The sequence below is a fragment of the Nicotiana tomentosiformis genome, chromosome 5 (genome assembly GCF_000390325.3).
Source record: "Nicotiana tomentosiformis chromosome 5, ASM39032v3, whole genome shotgun sequence".
Taxonomy (NCBI): Eukaryota; Viridiplantae; Streptophyta; class Magnoliopsida; order Solanales; family Solanaceae; genus Nicotiana; species Nicotiana tomentosiformis.
Genome location: NC_090816.1, coordinates 3,499,445 through 3,511,553, shown reverse-complemented (window position 1 = coordinate 3,511,553; position 12,109 = coordinate 3,499,445). Strand labels below are relative to the sequence as shown.

General features: G+C 43.0%; 1 pseudogene; it reads left to right on the top strand.

The window, feature by feature from the left end:
* Nucleotides 1–12,109, top strand: part of LOC138891736 (cytochrome P450 714A1-like) — a 61,686-nt pseudogene that overhangs the window by 33,890 nt on the left and 15,687 nt on the right.

The window sequence follows — 12,109 nt, the reverse complement described above, 5'->3', positions numbered from 1 at the left end:
TAAACTAGGTGGCAACGCAAGCCTGTAAGCCACATCTCCCACTCTCTCCAGAATCTCAAAAGGTCCGATATACCTAGGGATCAACTTGCCCTTCTTTCCGAACCTCATTACACCCTTCATGGGTGATACCCGAAGTAACACTCTCTCTCTGACCAGGAATGCAACATCACAAACTCTACGGTCGGTATAACTCTTTTGCCTGGACTGAGCTGTACGAAGTCGATCCTGTATAATCTTGACCTTGTCCAAGGCCTCCTAAACTAAATTTGTACCTAATAACCGAGACTCTCCCGGCTCATACCACCCAACTGGCGACCTACACCGTCTAGCATATATTGCCTCATAGGGAGCTATCTGAATGCTCAACTGGTAGCTGTTGTTGTAGACAAACTCCGCTAACGGTAAAAACTGATCCCAAGAACCTTCAAAGTCAATAACACAGGCGCGAAGAATATCCTCTAAGATCTGAATAGTACGCCCGGACTGTCCGTCCATCTGAGGATGGAATGTTGTGCTCAACTCAACCCGCGTACCTAACTCACGTTGTACTGCCCTCTAAAAATGTAAGGTAAACTGCGTATCTCGATCAGAAATGATAGACACGGGCACACCGTGAAGACGGACGATCTCCCGAATATAAATATCTGCTAACCGCTCTGAGGAATAAGTAACTGCCACATGAATGAAGTGCGCTGGCTTAGTCAGCCTATCCACAATAACCCACACGGCGTCAAACTTCCTCTGAGTCTGTGGGAGTCCAACAACAAAGTCCATAGTGATACGCTCTGTCTTCCACTCAGGAATCTCCATTTGCTGAAGCAAACCACCGGGTCTCTGATGCTCATATTTCACCTGTTGACAATTCAAGCACCGAGCCACGTAAGCAACTATATCTTTCTTCATCCTCCTCCACCAATAATGTTGTCGCAAGTCCTGATACATCTTGGCGGTGCCCGGATGAATAGAATACCAGGAACTATGGGCCTCCTCAAGAATCAACTCACGAAGTCCATCCACATTAGGCACACAAATACTGCCCTGCATCCTCAAAACTCCGTCATCTCTAGCAGTAACCTGCTTGGCACCATTGTGCCGCACTGTGTCTCTAAGGACAAGTAAATGAGGATCGTCATCCTGCCGATCTCTGATGCACTCAAACAAAGAAGACAGAGCAATTGTATAAGCTAGAACATGGCTGGGCTCAGAAACATCTAACCTCACGAACTGCTTGGCCAAGGCCTGAATATCCATTGAAAGCGGTCTCTCACCAACTGGAATATATGCAAGGCTACCCATACTAGCTGATTTTCTACTCAAAGCATCGGCCACCATATTGGCCTTCCCGGGATGATACAATATGGTGATATCATAGTCTTTCAATAGCTCCAACCACCTTCTCTGCCTCAAATTGAGTTCCTTCTGCTTGAACAAATACTACAAGCTCCGATGATCAGTGAATACCTCACATGGCACGCCGTAAAGATAGTGCCTCCAAATCTTAAGCATGTGAACAATGGCTGCCAGCTCTAGATCATGAACAGGGTAATTCTTCTCGTGAACCTTCAGCTGCCGCGAAGCATATGCAATAACCTTGCCACCCTGCATCAATACCGCACCCAAACAATACGAGATGCGTCACAATATACTGTATAAGATCCTGAACATGTGGGTAACACCAATACTGGTGTCATAGTCAAAGCAGTCTTGAGCTTCTGAAAGCTCGCTTCACACTCGTCTGACCACCTGAACGGGGCACCCTTCTGGGTCAATCTGGTCAATGGGGCTACTATGGATGAAAACCACTCCATAAATCGACGGTAATAGCCCGCCAAACTCAGGAAGCTACGAATCTCTGTAGTTGATGTGGGTCTAGGCTAGTTCTGAACTGCCTCAATTTTCTTAGGATCCATCTGAATACCCTCTGCTGATATAACGTGACACAAGAAAGCAATTGAATTCAAACAAAACTCGCATTTGGAGAACTTAGCATATAATTGGCTGTCTTTCAGAGTCTGAAGAACCATCCAAAGGTGCTGCTCATGCTCCTCTCGACTGTGGGAGTAGATCAATATATCATCAATAAACACAACCACAAAGGAATCCAAGTAGGGTTTGAACACCCGGTTCATCAAATCCATGAATGCTGCTGGGACATTTGTCAGCCCAAATGACATCACTAGGAACTCATAATGCCCATACCGAGTCTGAAAAGCTGTCTTAGGAACATCGGATGCCCTAATCCTCAACTGATGGTAGCCAGATCTCGGATCAATCTTTGAAAACACCTTGGCACCCTGAAGCTGATCAAATAAATCATCAATCCTCGGCAATGGATACTTGTTCTTGATGGTGACTTTGTTCAACGGCCGATAATCTATACACATCCTCATCGATCCATCTTTCTTCTTCACAAACAACACAGGTGCACCCTAGGGCGAGACACTAGGTCTAATGAAGCCCTTATCAAGCAAATCTTGCAACTGCTCCTTCAATTATTTCAACTCTGGTGGGGCCATGCGGTATGGCGGAATGGAAATAGGCTGAGTGCCCGGAGCCAAATCAATGCAGAAATCAATATCCCTGTCGGGTGACATCCCCGGCAGGTCTGCAGGAAACACCTCTAGAAACTCACGAACAACCGGTACCGAATCTATGGAAGGAACCTCCGCACTAGAATCGCGGACATAATCCAAATAAGCTAGACACCTCTTATTGACCATATGCCGGGCCTTCACATAAGAGATAACCCTGCTGGCAGAATGGCCAAGATTCCCTCTCCACTCTAATCGAGGCAGCCCCTGCAAGGCTAAGGTCATCGTCTTGGCGTGACAATCTAATATGGCATGATAAGGTGACAGCCAATCCATACCCAGTATGACATCAAAATCAACCATGTCAAGAAGTAAAAGATCTACACGAGGCTCAAGACTCCCAATGGTGACCACACACGAACGATAAACACGATCTACAACAATAGCATCTCCCACTGGTGTGGACACATACACAGAAGCACTCAAAGAATCACGGGTCATAACCAAATAGGAGGCAAAATAGGATGACACATAAGAGTAAGTAGATCCCGAATCAAATAGAACTGAAGCATCTCTACTACAAACAGAAACAGTACCTGTGATAACAGCGTCAGATGACTCAGCCTTAGGCCTGGCTGGGAAAGCATAACACCGGGGCTGGGCCCCACCACCCTGAACTATGTCCCCGGGACGGCCTCTAAATCGCTGGTCTCCACCTCTAACGGCCTGACCTCCACCTCTAACAGTATGGCCTCTACCTCTGGCTGCCTGACCCCTGCCTCTGGCTGGCTCAGCAGGTGGTGCAGCAATTGGTGCTGGAACCATGGCATGAGAACCCTGATACTGTGAGCTGCCCGTTACCCGAGGGAAAAATCTTGCAACGTGCCTCGGGTCACTACAAGTATAACATAACCTCGGTTGTTGTGACTGTTGACCCTGAAACTGACCCTGTCGACCTGAATAACCACCCTGATAACTCTGGAGTGGAGGTGCACTAATAGGAGCTGGTGGTGCACTGTAGGCTAGCTGGTCAGAATAATGCATCTGAGGGCCACGACCACCTGAGGCACCGTGGGATGCCTGAAGCGCTGAATGAAACGGCCTAGGAGGATGGCCTCTACCAAAGGTACTCCTGCCTCTAGATGAGGCACCGCTGAACTCACCAAAATGATGAGGTCTCTTGTCAGACCCCTAACCTCCCTGAGTAAGAACCATTTTGACCCGTCTGGCGACATTAGCAGCTGCCTGAAAAGAAATCTCACTCCCACTCTCCTTAGCCATCTGCAATCTGATAGGCTGAGCAAGTCCATCAATAAACCTCCTCATCCTCTCTCTCTCTCTCTCGGTGGGAAGCAGAAGAATGGCACGACGGGCCAAATCCACAAAACAGGTCTCATACTGAGTAACAGTCATACTGCCCTGCTGGAGACGCTCAAACTGACAGCGACGCTCCTCTCTCAATATGATAGGCAGAAACTTCTCTATGAAGATCAGAGAGAACTGGTCCCAAGTAAGAGCATGCAACCCAGCTGGTCTGGTCAACAAGTAATCTCTCCACCATTTTTTGGCGGAACTAGTTATCTGAAATGCAGCAAAATCGACCCCATTGGTCTCCACTATACTCATGTTCCGTAAAACCTCATGACAGCTGTCAAGACACTCTGGGGATCCTCTGAATGAGCACTACTGAAGTGAATAGGAAAGAGCTTGATAAACCTGTCCAATCTCCATAAAGCCTCAGAAGACATAGCTGGCCCGTCTCCAACCTGTGCCGCAATAACCGGCTGAACTAATCCGACTGGCTGAGCTGCTGGATCTTGATACTGGGGAGCTATCTACTCCGGAGCGGGAGTGGTGGGAGTCTGGGCTCCTCCTCTAGCCAGAGAGACTGCTGGTGCCATGGAAAATGCACCAGTTTGGGCCACACTCTCCATAAGGCCCACCAAACGGACCAAAGCGTCCTGAAGTACTGGGGTGGCAATGAACCCCTCCGGAACCTGAGCTGGTCCGGTAGGAACAATTTGGGCTGGAACCTCCTCGTCAAGCTCTACCTGAGGCTGCACTGCTGGGGCTACTGCTCGGGCTCTAGGCTGAGCCCTGCCCCTGCCTCGGCCTCTGGCACGGCCTTGGCCTCGACCTCTGCCCCGCGTAGGAGCTGCCATTGGAAGCTCTGGCTATTGCTCAGCTAAGGAAGCAGAATGTGTTCTCGCCATCTGCGAGAGAATAAGAGTATAAGAGTTCAATAAGTATTGAGAAAGCAAAATCGCACTACAGAGAAGAATAGAAGTGAAACTTGTTCCTAAACTTCATAGCCTCTGGAAGATAAGTACAGACGTTTCCGTACCGATCCTCCAGACTCTACTAATCTTGCTCGTGAATCGTGAGACCTAGGCAACCTAGAGCTCTGATACAAACTGTCATGACCCGAAATTTCCCACCGACGGACAGTGATGGCACCTAACATTTCACCTGCTAGGCAAGCCAACGTTAGAGAATCTTTAAACAAATTCCTTATTTCCATTCAGTAAATAACAATAATTAACTAAGATAAAATATAATAATTTTGGAATATTATAAAACTGTATTAATTAAAACTACCCAGATCTGGAGTCACAATTCACGAGCATTCTAGAATTTACTACAAGTAATAGTCTGAAAGAAATACAACTGTTTGAATGAAAGAAAATAGTAGGACATAAAAGATGGAAGGGGACTTCAAGGTCTGTGAACGCCGACAGATCTACTTTGAGTCTCCGGACAGCGGACCAATAGAAAAATCTCGATCAACCTGAGCCGGTACCAAAATCTGCACAGAAAGTGCAGAGTGCAGCATCAGTACAACCGACCCCATGTACTGGTAAGTGTCGAGCCTAACCTCGGCGAAGTAGTGACGAGGCTAGGACAAGACACCTATATATAACCTGAACAGTATAATCATGCTAGTGGCAACAACAGTAAATAAAGAAATAGCGTAGAAATAATGGGAAGGGGACATAAAGTGGGGGAATACAATATAAAGAGTGAGAATAATGAAAAGACAGAATTAAACCGAAAATCCTTAAACAAATTGAGACAAAAAATAGCAAAGGAAAACTGCACGGCATCACCCTTCGTGCTTTTACTCTCAACCTCACCAAATAAATAAATAGAACGGCACGGCATCACCCTTCGTGCTTTTACTCTCATAATATATATGGCATCACCCTTCGTGCTTTACACTCTTCCTCACAATATAAATAATGCATGCACGGCATCACCCTTCGTGCTTTACACTCCTCCTCACACATCACAGAATCAATAACAACGGATAGATAGGAGTATCACAAAGAAACCAGTATTTTACCCATAATCAATAACACAATATAACCTCAACCTTGAATCAATATTCGAAAGTTACCAAATCTCGGTGAAACCAGATATAAGTGACCCAACATTTCAAATAACCCGCTAAGTATGGATAGTAGAATTTAAGGATACAAAATAGACAAGAATAGAATTTCAATTGCATGCTATGACTCGATAACGGCGCATAAATTCTCGTCACCTCACCTATACATCGTATTTAACAACAAAACATGTAGCAAATGAACACATAATACCTATTCCCTCAAGCCAAAGTTAGACACGATACTTACCTTGCTCCGAAGATCACTTAATTCTCAATCAGAGCTTTTCCTTTAGAATTCACCTCCAAATCACTCGTATCTATTCAAAAGTGACTCAATAACGTCAAATATTGCTAAAGGAATCAATTATATTTCATAAATTAAATTTCCCAAATTTTCCTCCAAAAAGTCAAAAACTCGAACCCAAGCCTGCTTGGTCAAAACCCGAGGTTCGGACCAAAATCCTTTTACCCATTCTTCCTCGAGCCCGGATATACAATTGGTTTTGGAATCCGACCTCAATTCGAGGTTTAAATCCCAAAATTTCGAAATTCATAAGTTCTACCCAAAAATCCTAATTTCACCATAAAAATTCTAGATTCTAGGTTGAAATCTTGTTATAAGATTAAAAGATTGAAAGAAAAGAGTTAGGAATCACTTACCTATGATTTGGGGAAGATTTGGTCTTTGGAAAATCCCCTCTTAAGGTTTAGGTTTTGAAAATTTGAAGAATAAATGAAAATTTCCGTCCAAGTCCCTTTTACTTAGCTGCAGGTGTCGCAATTGCGACCTGATCTTCGCAAATGCGAAGGAACAATCCCAATTGCGATGCCCTTCACAATCCTGCTGCCTTCGCAAATGCGAGAAAAGTGTCGCATTTGCGACCACTGAACCTCGCAAATGCGAATGGATGTTCGCATTTGCGAACCTGCCCTTCCCAGACTCCCTTCGCAATTGCGAAGGTAACCTCGCAAATGCGAGAACTGCTGGCCCAGGCTTCTAGTTGCAATTGCGATGAAAGCCTCGCAATTGCGGACGCTGTTATATTCGCATTTGCGATGCCTGATCTCGCAATTGCGAGATCAGAGGCCTGCAACAGGTTCAGTTATACCAGCAAAATTTTCTAAGTTCAAAACATCCTGTGGCCTATCCGAAACTCACCCGAGCCCTTGGGGCTCCAAACAGAACATGCACACAAGTCTAAAAATATTATACGGACTTGCTCGCACGATCAAATCGTCAAAATAACATCTAGAACTACGAATTTAGCACCAAATCAAATGAAATTCTCAAGAACACTTTAAAATTCATATCTTCTCAACTGGATGTCCGAATCACGTCAAATCAACTCCGTTTCTCACCAAATTTCACAGACAAGTCTTAAATATCATAATGAAACTGTACAGAGCTCCAAAACCAGAATACGGACCCGAAACTAACAATGTCAAACATCAATCAATTCTTAACAACAATTAATTTTCAGACTTTTAGTTTTCATCAAAAATTCATAACTTGAGCTAGGGACCTCCGAATTTGATTCCGGGTATACGCTCAGGTCCCTTAATTTGATACGGACCCATCGGGACCGTCAAAACATGGATTCGGGTCCGTTTACCAAAAATATTGATCGAAGTCGACTAAAATCAACTTTTAAAGCATAAATTCTTATTTTTATAAATTTTCAACATAAAAGCTTTCCGAAAACCTGCTCGGACTGCGCACACAAATCGAGGAGGGTAAAAATAAGATTTTTAAGGTTTAAGAGCATAGATTGGAGTTCTAAAACATAAGATGACCTTTTGGGTCATCACAGGGCAGGATATTTGTCACGACCCAATTTCACCTATAGGTCATGATGGCGTCCAACACTACAACTAGGCAAGCCAACTAGTAATTTAAACCCATATTCAGTTCTTTTAAAAATTAACCGAGTAATTAAACTCATCTTAATTTTAGGAATTTAAAACAATATGAAAAGATTCTAGCAAATTAAAAATAATCAAGTCAAAAAAAAAAATCTACTAGTGTGTGTGCCAAGACCTGGTGTCACAAGTGTATGAACATCTAGTAGATTATATAAAAAAATTATAAATACTGTCAGAGGCACTAGTTGCTGCAGAATGGCTCAGAAGGGCAGCTCACCACTAAGCCTCTGGATATCGAGGGTGTGCGCCGATAGGCCCAACAATAGCACCTATCTCAGGTCCTGCACAAAAAGTGCAGCAAGTGTAGCATAAGTACGTAAACAACGTGTACCCAGTAAGTATCAAGCCTAATCTCGAAGAGGTAGAGACGGGATGGCCGACTTTGACACTCACTAAGGGTCAATAATAATAATAGAAGTAAAACTAGAATATCTAAATCAACATGATTCACAGAGTTAACAATGATTTTATTTAACCAGCAGAAATAATTAAATTCCTTCAAATGCAATAATTTACAATCTATTAATTAAATTCACAATCTGCAATTAAAATAAAAGGTATCGTATAATTATTATTATTATTACGGACGATTTCTGCCGAGGTCGTACGAACCTATCCAGAGTGTCGTGTACACTGCCGAAGGACGTGCATCACGATCCATAGATGCATCTATACCGCCGAGGCATTCGGCCCGCTCCACAAGAAAGGAAGACATTTTCTTATGTACCTCCGGAAGGAGAGTATATTTATTATAGATTAATTCGAGAGGATGAACAATTTCTTTTAACAAATAAATTAATTTAAGCAGAAAATTAAGTATATAAGATTTCCATATTTTACTATCTTTCCCTAACAATTCACAATATATTTCAATTAATTTAATTAAATAAAGGATACAATTTACACACACAATTCATGCTTTAAGTCCTAAACTACACGGACTTTAGCATAAATAGTAGCTACGTACAGACTCTCGTCACCTCGTGTGTACGTAGCCCCCATGATTATCAGCAATTGTTAATTTAATCACATATGGGGTAAATTTCCCCTCACAAGATTAGACAAGAGACTTACTTTGTCTCAGAGTCCATTTCCCGATCAAAATATCGCGTAAAAACCTCAATTCTATGCCGAAAAATCCGAAACTATCCAAAAGTTATATAAAATAATTAATACATGTTCAATAATTCGAAATTCATCTACTAAATAAATTACTCTATCCAAAATGGTAAAATTCCTAAAATTTACCCAAGGCCCACGTGCCCGGATTCCGAAAATTTTGGATGAAAATTTTACGCATAATATCAAGAACTCAAATATATAATTTCTATCCAATTCCATAACCATTTTCGTGGTTAAAATCTCATTTTTATACAAATTTAAGTTTTTCATCTAAACCCTTGATTTCTAATATTTGCCGGTTATAATCTACCCATAATCTATGTATTTAACTCAAAGTGTGTAGAATTAACTTACCTCCAAGTTGTTAGTTGAAATCCCTTCTCAAAAAGCTCTAAAATCGCCCAAACATGGAAGTTTCAGCTCTTCTTCAAAATTCCAGAAGCTGGTGCGATCATACCAGAAGCTGGAAGTTTCAGCACTTCTTCAAAATTCCAAAATTGGTCTGAGCCTTGTCCGGTTAACACTCGGGGCCCCCGGGACCCCGCCCTAACATACCAACAGGTTTAAAATCATAAAACGGACTCGCTCGAACTCTCGGAACGTGTAAAACAACATCAAAACTAAGAATCATACCCCAAACCAAATTGATTCAACTTAGAATTTTCAAATTCTTCAAACTTACTCCGAACGTGCCAAAATATACTTATACTACTCGGAATGATACCAAATTTTGCATGCAAGTCTTAAATCACCATACGGAACTATTCCCAAACTCAGAATTTCAAACAGACCTCGATTACTCTAAAACCTATTCCAAACCAAAATTAAAGAACTTTAAACCTTCAAATAGTTGATTTTCACTATTAAGCGCTAAAACGCTCTCGGGTTATCCAAAACCCGATTCGAACATATGCCCAAGTCCGAAATCATCATACGAACCTATTGGAACTGTCAAATCCTAATTCTGGGGTCGTTTTCTCAAAGTGTTGACGGAAGTCAAACTTGGCATTTTAAAGCCTAACTAAGGAACTAATTGTTCCGATTTCAACTCGAACACTTCCAAATCCTGACCCAACCATCCCCGAAAGTCATAAATTAATAAGAGTACATATAGAGAGTTTTATTTAGGGGAACGGGGTTCTAAAAGTCATAATGACCGGTTGGGTCATTATATTCTCCACCTCTTAAACAAACGTTCGTCCTTGAACGGGTTTAGAATTGTACCTGGAGTGTTGAATAAGTGTGGATATCTGTTCCGCATATTTTCCTCGGCCTCCCAAGTCGCTTCCTCAACTGGTTGACCCCTCCACTGGACCTTTACTGCAGAAATCCCCTTGGTCCTCAACTGGCGAACCTGTTTATCAACAATGGCAACTGGCTCCTTTTCATAACCCAAGCTATTATCTAGCTGAACTGTGTTGAAGTCTAACACATGTGACAGGTCGGCATGATACTTCCGGAGCATAGATACATGAAAACCCGGATGAATTCCTGATAGACTGGGAGGCAAAGCAAGCTCGTATGCAACCTCCCCAACTCATCTCAACACCTCAAATGGGCTTATAAACCTTGGGCTCAACTTGCCCTTCTTCCCGAATTTCATGATTCCCTTCATCGGCGAAACCTTCAAGAGAACTTTTTCACCCATCATAAATGATAAATCATGCGCTTTCTGATCTGCGTAACTCTTCTGTCTAGACTGCACTGTACGAAGTCGCTCCTGAATCAGCTTTACCTTTTCCAAGGCATCCTTCACCAAATCAGTACCATATAACATAGCCTCACCGGGATCAAATCATCCGATGGGCAAACGACATCGCCGACCATATAAAGCCTCAAATGGAGCCATCTCGATGCTGGATTGGTAACTATTATTATAAGCAAACTCGGCAAAAGGCAAGAAACTATCCCACTGACCTCCAAAGTCAATCACACATGCCCTGAGCATATCCTCCAAAATCTGAATTGCCCGCTCTGACTGCCCGTCGATTTGCGGATGAAAGGCTGTGCTGAGCTCTACACAGGTCCCCAATTCACTCTGTACTGCTCTCCAAAAATGTGAAGTAAACTGAGGGCCTCTATCTGATATGATAGAAATTGGCACACCTTGCAACCGAACTATCTCCTGAATATATATATCTAGGCTAACCTCTCTAAAGTATATGTAGTCACTACAGGAATAAAGTGTGCCAACTTGGTCAACCTGTCAACAGTCACCCAAACTGCATCAAATTTCCGCAAGGTCCGCGGCAACCCGACTACAAAGTACATAGTAATGCGTTCCCATTTCCACTTCGGTATAGTCATCTGCTGAAGTAGGCCATCTGGCCTCTGGTGCTCATATTTAACTTGCTAGCAATTTAGACACCTAGCTACATGCTCAACAATGTCCTTTTTCATTCGTCGCCACCAATTAAGCTACCTCAGGTCACGACATTTTCGTAGCACCTGGATGAATAGAATACCGAGAACTGTGTGCTTTCTCTAGGATCTTTTTCCTTAATCCATCCACATTAGGAACACATAGACGATCCTAGAGTCGCAGAACACCATCTGCGCCAATAGTAACTTCCTTGGCACCACCCTGTAGTACCGTTTTTTGAAGAACCATTAAGTGTGGATCATCATACTGGCAAGCCTTGATCTGTTCAAATAGTGAAGATTGAGCTACAACACATGAAAGAACTCGGCTGGGCTCTGTAATATCCAGCCGCACAAGTTTGTAGGCCAAGGACTGAATATCCAAAGCTAATGGCTTCTCCTCTGCTGGAATAAAAGCCAAACTACCCATACTCTCCGCCTTTCTACTCAAGGCGTCTGCAACCACATTTGCTTTGCCCGGATGACATAGGATAGTAATATCATAATCTTTCAGTAACTCCAACCATCTACGCTGCCTCAAATTTAGGTCCCTCTGCTTGAACAAATGCTGCAAACTGCAATGGTCAGTGTAAACCTCGCAAGACACCCCATAAAGATAATGCCTCCAAATCTTAAGAGCGTGAACAATCGCAGCTAACTCCAAATCATGTACCGGATAATTCTTCTTGTGGGGCTTTAGTTGACGTGAAGCATATGCAATAACTCGCCTTCCTGCATTAATACACAACCCAAGCCAACATGTGAAGCGTCATAATACACTGTA